The sequence below is a fragment of the Sus scrofa genome, chromosome 10 (assembly GCF_054392235.1).
Source record: "Sus scrofa isolate SSC_HxYL_T2T_F1_AM1 chromosome 10, Sscrofa_HxYL_maternal_Yorkshire_Landrace_v2.0, whole genome shotgun sequence".
NCBI lineage: Eukaryota > Metazoa > Chordata > Mammalia > Artiodactyla > Suidae > Sus > Sus scrofa.
In genome coordinates, this window is record NC_139392.1 from 30,884,178 (window position 1) to 30,894,087 (window position 9,910).

The window sequence follows — 9,910 nt, forward strand, 5'->3', positions numbered from 1 at the left end:
ATTTACTCTGTGGTTTATATTCAACATGTTAAAGTGTGCTTTCATTATTCTCAGGACCATTGTCCTAAAACTGAAAAATGTATATCCAATTGTTATGTTAGGCATTTTAGGGGGTAACAGAAGAAATATTAGATGTAGGTCTTATCCTAAAGAAGCGATATTTTTCAAGAAAAAAGCTAATATGCCTACATGCATGTACACGCAGAGATACAAAAACACATAATAAATAGTTATGTGCTAGGTGTTGTATAAATATTATAAGTGGAAAGAAAATACAGCAAAGGAAATGGCATTTAGATTAACCAGCAAAGTTTTCTTGGAAGAGTTATGCAGAAATTTGTGAAACAATGACACAATGTGGGAGAAAAAATGACATTTCAGAGGGATAAAAAGTTGAAGATTGATTAAATATAAATAACTTGTGTTTGTACCATAAAATTTTAAAATACATCTATGAATGAAGTAGTGTTGTAGTATGTAGTTCCTACAGAAATCTAAGAGGAAAATTTTTGATTTGATTTATTTAGTATAAAATGCCTTCCAAACCTCTTACACTACAAGTATATTCCAGGCTAAGTGAGAGTCAACAAAGTTAATTATAGATTGGCCTATAGTTTGATAAGATAGATGAAATCTTAATTTCAGATGATTTAGATATTGATAAAAATGAAGGTGGTACATTTTGAATATTTCTCCTTTTTAATTTTTCTCTGATTACCTTTCCCGTGGTTGAAGATTGAAGATATGAGATGACCAAAAAAGAGTCAGAAAGAATAAGATGGGGTTTGAGAAGAAAGGGAAAATGACTACATATCAATAGATTAGAAGTGGATGTAATTGTGAATCATGGAATGAAAGTGGGTGGAAAAATCTAAAATTAAAATGATTCCACGATATAAACCCCTTTTTAAAACAACTTAAATTTGCCTGTCAAAGACACTTTGAAAACTATATATTATACATGTTGAGTAGGAGAGAACATAGTTATCAGTTGAATTTTTGATGAGACCACTTTAAGATTCTCTTAAGTATATATTCTATTAGTCAGTAATAATGGGACATACCTAGAATAGTAAACATTCAATATATCAGTACAAAATTGTGAAGGTATGACAATACTTTTTACCCTAAATAAATTTTCTCTTATGTATTAAAAGTATTTAACCTCCCCAAATGCACTTATGCCATTATCATAAAATAACTATAATCCATTCAATTAGTTTTTCTGATTCCTCTCTGTGTCGTCTATGTTCTCATATAATTATATTTTATCATGGGGATATTCATTGCTCTAAGTATTATATGCATTTAGGTATCATTTACATAAAATAATACTGTTGATAATTACTATTTTTTATCATTTACCAGATCAAGAAACTGCAATTCTAAACTATAAATCTAATTTCCCATAATCAACTTTTGTTAAGTTGTCAAGTAATATGCCAAACTGAAACTTTAGAACACTCATGCATTTACACAAACCACATTGCCATCACTAGTTTAGGCTGTTCTGTCCTTAGTTTCTCTTACTCCACCTTTTCTCCTCCTTCTGCTCAACGTTACTTCTTTTTATTATTTTTTAATCCAGAGCCATGGTGCTGAATGAGGGAAATCAGAGCTCTGTGACTACACTCATTCTCTTGGATGAACAAACAGTATACCCACACCTCCATGAGCCTCTCTTCTTGATTTTCTATATCATCTACACAGTCACTCTGGTGGAGAACCTGGGTATGATTGTAAACATAAGGATTAATCCCAAACACCACACACCCATGGAATTTTTCCTTAATCATCTGTTCATTTTGTTATTCCAGTGTATTTACTCCCAATCTTATGGAAATCTTGGTTGTGGAAGATAGAACTATATCTTTCAAAGGATGCATGCAGTTATTCTTTGTGCATTTGTGATTATGGAAATGTTCATGTTAGCCATGGCAGCATATGACCAGTTTGTGACTCTTTGTAACCCCTGCACTATATGGTTGCTATGTCTCCTAAGCTCTGTACCCTCCTGTTAGCTGCAACATACATATGGGGTGGGTTCTGTTCCTTGAAACTCACAGAGTTTCTTGTGGAACTATCCTTCTGTGGTTCTAGTCATAAATCACTTTGGCTGTGAGTATTCTGCCATCATCTCTGCCTCCTGTTCTGACACCTACTTCCATCAGATGACCTATTTAGTCATTTCTACCTTCAGTGAGGCATGTAGCATCCTGATCATCCTCTGCTCCTACCTTTTCATAGTTGTCACAATCATCAGGATGCCATCTACTGGCAAGCTCCAAAAAGCCTTCTCCACCTGTGCCTCCTACCTGACCACCATCACCATCTTCCATTGGACCATCCTTCTTCTCTACTCTATGCCTAGCTCCAAAACCTCATGGCTACTGATCAAAGTGGCCAATGTGTTTTGAACTGCCATGATTCCCATGCTGAAACCCTTATCTACAGGCTTAGGAACAAAGCTGTGAAAGAGACAGGCATTTAATAAATATCAAACTGCTTTCTCACTCAATGTAATTCAAATAAATACATGTGTTTATGTTCAAATGATGCCCAATAATTTATCATATATATATATATATATGTATATGATGCTAGTTTGCATTTTAAGTAAATATACTATGTTTTAAAATATTAAATATTGTTATTTTCATGTTCTTCTGTAGTCAGGATGCCTTACAATTACCTCTGTGTTAATAGAGATATTGTATCTTCTGACTCACTACTTAGGTCAGTCTTAGTTTATGCTGTGCTTTCTAACACTGCTGCAAACACAGATAGTAATTGTTTTTACTAAATTTGCACTCAGGATTTTTGTTTTTGTTTTTTTGCTCTTTTTAGGGCTGAACTCATGGTATATGAATGTTCCCAGGCTAGGGGTCAAATCCAAGCTGTATCTGTCAGCCTATGCCACAGCCACAGCAACACCACATCCTTACCTGAGTAAGACCAGGGAGCAAACCTGCATCCTCATGGATACTAGTTGGGTTCTTTCTTACTGAGCCACAATGGGGACTCCTTGCACTCAGGGTTTTAGAAATAACTCAGGTTTTTATACTAAATCTTTTGACTCAGATACTTCTAGAAAATGCAACTTTTTTCTTTAAAACTTTATTTCATTCCAAGCAAAAGGAAGACCTTGGTGTTTACATTATGAAAATTATTATCTGCTTTTAAGTAAGAAGATGCTGAAAATATCACCTAGTCTCTAATTTCCTCACTCATTTTTTTTTGTCTTTTTGCCATTTCTAGGGCCGCTCCCATAGCATATGGAGGTTCCCAGGCTAGGGGTCGAATCGGAGGTGTAGCCACCGGCCTACTCCAGAGTCACAGCAACACAGGATCCGAACCACATCTGCAACCTACACTACAGCTCACAGCAATGCTGAATCCTTAACCCACTGAGAAAGGCCATGGATTGAACGTGCAACCTCATGGTTCCTAGTGAGATTTGGTAACCACTGAGCCATGACGGGAACTCCAAATTGCCTCACTCATTTTTTGAGTATCTATGTAATATATGATAATTCAATGAAAGGTATTGAAAATAATATGGAATAAACATAAAACATGAAATTTATTTTTAAAGAGGCATATCAATTACTGAGCATTACAAAACCTAATATAAGTAAAATGTACTATTTGATCATCCATTATCACCAAAAAATTCTGACCTACCAGTTTTCTCCATATCAGTAAATGACACCCACATCTACTCAGCTGCTTAAGTAAAACAAAGGAGAGAATCTTATTATTTATTTTTCTCAGTAATCCATTTTTTTTTCTTTTTTGGCCACACCCCTGGCATAGGGAGATTCCAAGGCTAGGAGTCTAATCCGTGATGTGGCTTCCAGCCTATGCCACAGCCACAGCAATGCCAGATCTGAGCCATGTCTGTGACCTACACCACAGCTCATGGCAATGCTGGATCAATAACCCACTGAGCAAAGCCAGGGATTGAACCTGCAACCTCATGGTTCCTAGGAAAATTCGTTTCTGCTGTGGCACAATGGGAACTCCTTTTTTTCCCCAGTAATCCATATTTTTGCACATATTTATAGTGTGATCAATTTTGAATCAATTTTCCTTTTCTTTTTCTGTATTTTGTAGGGCTGCACCCATGGCACATGGAGGTTCCCATGGAGGTCCCCATGGCACATGGGGTCCAATTGGAGCTGTAGTCGCTGTCCTTCACCAGAGTCACAGCAATGCCAGATCCAAGCTGTATCTGTGAACTACATCACAGCTCATGGCAATGCCAGATCCTTAACCTGCTGAGAGAGGCAGGGATCAAACCCGCAATGTCACAGTTCCTAGTCAGATTTGTTAACCAATGAGCCATAATGGGAACTCCTTGATTCATTTCAATATTTCATAGTATAAATATTTTAGATTTTTTTCCTTTAATCTACTCTGATGGACATTTGGAAAGCTTCAATTTAGTATGATAAGCATGCATAGCATTAGGCTGTGCATATGTACTCATGAAGATGGAATTTATACCTAGACCCATTATGCATTTATTTAGTTTTAAATTTATCAAAATGATTGCATCGATTTAGACCCCCTAAAATAAATGTTTGAAAGTTCAAAATTATGAGCCACATCTTCACCCACTTTCAGTATTATCAGCATTTATGATTTTGCCCACTTACTTAATATAGAATATTTAATTTGCAGTTTTAGTTTGAATAATAGTGATCATTGAGGTTGACACCTTGATTTCAGCCCAGAGATAACTTGAATAAATGGACCACTTGTTCAATGCCTACCTTCAGACGTATTATTTATTTGTAAACAAATAAATGAATATTGTTTAAGCCACTGGATTTTCAGCTAATATATCAACTGCCTCATTAAAAATTATTATTCAATGAGAGGTTTAATAAAAGAGGAAAGTATTGAGGTACAATGTTAAAATCAAAGGCTGTAATATCAGATCTACATTCAATGTGATACTGAATGTGTTATTTACAAAAGACAAATGTCTAAATAAAAAACTAAGGGAAAGACTGAAATTGAACATAATGCACTTACTGTACTATGGCTGGATTACTGAACTATGATTGTGATTTTCTCTGTGAATTTTGGAAGTCATGTTTTCTCTGATGAATACACAGTATGTCAGATAATAGGTTGCTTGCTACATTTATTTTTCTAAGATCAGAATATCAGCACGTTCAACATTCCTGTATGATTTAACAAATTAAATAAATTATGTTCTAAATTAGGAATAAAGGATTTTCTTTAAATTGACTTCTTTGCAGCTCATGACAAATATCTCCATCAAAATTCTCTGGGGTGTGAGTCCCCAAGTCACTCAGGTAGATGCAAATATACATCATGATCCTAAATTTAGTTTGAAATTCTGACTCACTCTTGAGAAGTTCTCTGTGCTGTCCCTGATTAATTGTTTTAATGAGAAAAAATGTAATTTTATTGAAGACTTTATTGGAATATACTTTGGAAGAAGTTTTGTTACCCTAAAACTATGTTACAATATTTTTTATAGAAGTTGTGTTTTGTGAAATAATTTTCAAGAATCTCGTTTAAATCAAAGAATATCTCAGTCAATAAATCTAAAACAAATATCTGTGTTCTGGTGAGTTGTTAAATTAGTGCTATGCATTGATTCTGATGTGGGAAACTCTGGAAACGTCAATATTTTTGGCAGAGAAACACCTTTGCAAATCCAGTAGCAGTACAATGGTACACATTTAATTCAGTTAAGAATAAAAGTATGAGTTACTGCACTATAATTCTTATATCGCTAAGGTTCTTGGAATGCATATGTCTTTGAATCTTCCTTCTGTAACTTACTTGATGGATATTCAAGTAATATTACCTGTTCTAAATTTTAAAAAATATTTTAGGAAAATATTAAAAAGAAGCTCATTAACTGTAGAGAAATATGCCAGACTTCACATTAAAATTTTCAGGTTAAAACCATGAAGCATGGTTTGAGCTGTAAAGTTTAATTTATGGATTAATTACCAAAGATGTCTGGAAGTGTTTTGCCAGGATTTTGATATCAAAATGTAATAATGCTTAAAATCTGATGGGATAGAAGACAATGCGGTCAATATAATGAAGATATGGAATTATAAAAATGTGTTTTATATAAAAATGATCAATTTCTGGTGTAAGTGAAATAAAAGGAGTATCAATTAAAGAGTCTGGGTGATATAGTGACATTAGAGATTATAGAAATCCAGACAGAAGGGTTAAGATTTCAAATAATTTCTAAGGAGGTAATTTTGAAAATATTTAAGGATTTAAGCACAAATCTAAAACAAAATTTAATGAAAGATAGTCCTGAAGAGTGGAGGTAGGAAGGCTAGGTAAAGATGATTTCTACCTAGGTGAGTAGATGGTAGTAGCTAGGGATAAAAATGGGATCACATTTTGAAGAATACTTTCACTTAGTCCTAACTGCCTTTCTCAAAACCTAAACCTGAGAAGAAAAGAAAATCATAGAAATCCAGATAAGGATAGGGAAGAAAAATGGCGAAAAGAAAGTTTACCCATGGTTGGCTTGAAATGATATTTGAAATGTGTTTCCAATATGAAAGCATTAGAAAAAAATCAGGAAAGATAGCTATTTCCTCTACATCTCCGAAATATTTTTTTCATGTTATATTCTCTATTTGCACTGCTTCATATATCTAATTATAATTGGTGCTGTATTCTCGGATATTTTGCAGTCATATATTTGAAATTCAGAGTGTACTTATTCAAACATAAAATTAGAAATATAAGAAGAAATTAATTTTGAGATGACACTTACTACATGACCAACTTAATCTTAGATGTTTAAAAAACAGCTATCTAAACTTATTCCTTATATAAAATTGCATGATAACAATAAATGCTTATAATATTATCATATTTCTATAGGTAATGGAATGAGTTGCAAGATTAAACAACTTGTCAGAGACACATATTAATAGGTGGCTGGGGCCAAATTTGAACCCAGGTTGACCATATTACAAAGTCTAAGATCTTTGCAAGATATTGTTCATATTCTCTAGAAGATGCAACAAATGCGTCATTAACAAAGTTAAGCCAGTTGGTGAAATCATTATAAGGATGTAAAACTGGGGCTTTTCTGAGGGTTGAAGAGGAAAAGTGACTAGAAAAACAAAAGTGAGGAAAAGTGTGAGTAAAAAAGAAGACATCTTGGCCAACTAAAATGGCCATAGTAAATGAGAATTTGTAGTCATAGTCAACAGTTTTAATTAATTGGATCTATTTAAAGAAACATTCATGTGGAGGGAAGTGGGAAACAGCTAAGATGAGCAAATACAAACAGATGCATTCCATGAGCCACCCCTAATGCTCAGATCATTCCAGTCCATCCATTAAGACCCAAACATACTCTCCCACAAACATCTGAAGACACACGGTGCAGCCTTCAGGCTCCTATTGGGCCCTATTTGCCTTCCTGGGAAGCCCCAGACTCCATCCCTGTTCCAGGCCCCACCCTAGTCTGAGTGAAAAAAAAAATAGCCACTAGCACTGTCATAGTTGGTTGCTCAGGAAGGACTCTGATTATCTCCACCAGGAAACATAGTGATGGAAAAGAGAAATCAGAGTGTTGGAATCACCTTCATCCTCCTGGGTGTCTCTGAATACCCACACCTCCAGGCACCCCTCTTCTTGGACTTCTTGGCCATCTACACAGTCTCTGTAGTGGGGAACATGGGTATGATTGTGATCATAAGAATCAACCCTGAGCTCCACATCCTGTGTATTTTTTTCTCAGCCATCTCTCCTTTCTTGATTTCTGTTACTCTTCTGTGGATATAAGGACTATCTCCTACATGGGTTGCATGATGCAGTTTTCCTTTGGCTAAACATTTGTGATTATGGAAATATTCATGTTAGCTGTGATGGCCTATGACCAGTTTGTGGCTGTTTGTAACCACTTGTTCTACATGGTTGCTATCTATGTCTCTTAAGCTCTGTACCCTCATGATAGCCTCAGCTTACTCATGGGGTGGGTTCTGTTTCTTGACACTCACATGTTCTCTTTTGGAACTATTGTACTGTGTTCTAACATCATAAACCACTTTGGCTGTGAGTACTCTGCCATCATCTCTGCCTCCTGCTCTGACACTTATTTCAACCTGATGCTGAGTTTTATCATTTCCACAGTCAATGAGGCTTGTAGCTTTCTGACTAACCTCTCTTCCTATCTTTTCAACATTGTCACGATTATCAAGATGCCATTTGCTTGCGGGCTCTGAAAAGCCTTCTCCACATGTGCCCCCCCACCTGATCACCATCACCATCTTATATGGGACCTTTCTTCTTCTTTACTGTGTGCCCATCTCCAAAAGATCATTTGTCTTCATCAAAATAGCCTCTGTGTTTTACACAGTGGTGATGCCCATGCTAAACCCCCTTATCTATAGCCTTAGAAATAATGATATGAAAGTATCAATCAGAAAGTTAATCAATGCCAAACCACTGTTTTCTCACTTAATGTAATTTTTATGAGCGAGAGAAGGAGTTATTTTTTAAATGTGTTTATACATTTTAATTTTTATTATTTTTTTCTTCTAGGAATGGGATTGCAATTTATTGAGAAAATTAGATAATATATGTGTATATATATGACCATTAAATCTCACTGTGCTTTAAAAAATTATCTTCAATTCAGAAGGAAAAAAAAAGAAAGAACATTCTGTTTATGTATCACTCCCAGAATATGAGGCTTACAAACATTCCTCTAAAGAAGCCTGTAAATTATCACCCTTCCTTGTTTTCTTCCCTCCTTTTCTGCTGCTTGCCTTTTCTCTTCCTCTCTCTGTCTTACATGCAGAAATATGACAAATAAGCAGACAAAACTCTGAATAAGATTTCTGTATGTTACTTTCTCCAAGAAATTAAATATAAAAATGCTATCAGCACTTTGCATTTCCATAAACACCTTCTAGTCGTTGTGCCTCTCTAACACCACCAGGAGCAAACTGCTTCAAGGACTGTGTCATATTCAGAACTTTTTCTTTCCAGTTAATACCCCTGAGAATAGGTTATGAGAGTCTCAAAGTTACCTCTTTGTCTCCTTTTCAAATGCATATAAAGTTTTAGAGTATATATGCTCTCATATCAAGCTTATTTATTTTAAAATAATATGTAAGTGATTAACTGTAACAGCAGTTCATTTTGTATTGCTAAAACATGTTTCATAAAGTTAATATATCATAATTTGCTAATTCATACTACTACTAATTGAAATTGGCTACTTCTCTTATGTTGAATTATAGATTATTTACAGTATTATACTAGTTTTAGGTGTACAGTATAGAGGAATTCCTGTTGTGACTCAGTGGATTTAGAACATGATGCAGTACCCTTGAGGATGCAGGTTTGATTGCTGGCTTTGCATAAAGGATTAAGCTTCTGGTATTGCTGCAAGCTGTGTTGTAGGGTACATATGTGTCTGGGATCTGGCATTTCTGTGGCTATGTTTTCAGCTGACACTACAGCCCTGATTGGACACCTAGCCTTGGAAATTCCATATGCTCTGTGTACAGCCCTGTAAAGGAAAAACAAACTTATCACAACATCATAGCTATAATTCCTGTGCTGTTCAATATATCCTTGTTGCTTATCTATTGCATACAGAGTATTTTGTGTATTTTTATTCAATATCCCATAAATTTCCCCATCTCCCTTCCTTCTACAAATTCTACAGTGTTGGAAAAGATGAAGAAAAGAGAACTTTTGTGCACTGTTGGTGAGAATGTAAATTGGTGCAGCCTATTACATACTCTATGGAAAACATTATGGAGGTGTTCCTCCCAAAATTAAAAATGGAACTATGAGCAATTCTGCTCCCGGGTATTTATTTTTTGTCTTTAATGGAAACATTCTTACAAAAGGATGTGCTGCATTG

General features: G+C 35.0%; 2 pseudogenes; both read left to right on the plus strand.

Annotated features, from left to right (window-relative positions):
- The first annotated feature begins 533 nt into the window (after positions 1-533).
- LOC100512770 (olfactory receptor 1165-like) lies at positions 534-2,417 on the plus strand (annotated as a pseudogene).
- Positions 2,418-7,581: 5,164 nt separating this feature from the next.
- Positions 7,582-8,499, plus strand: LOC100512952 (olfactory receptor 1165-like; annotated as a pseudogene).
- The last annotated feature ends 1,411 nt before the right edge of the window (positions 8,500-9,910 follow it).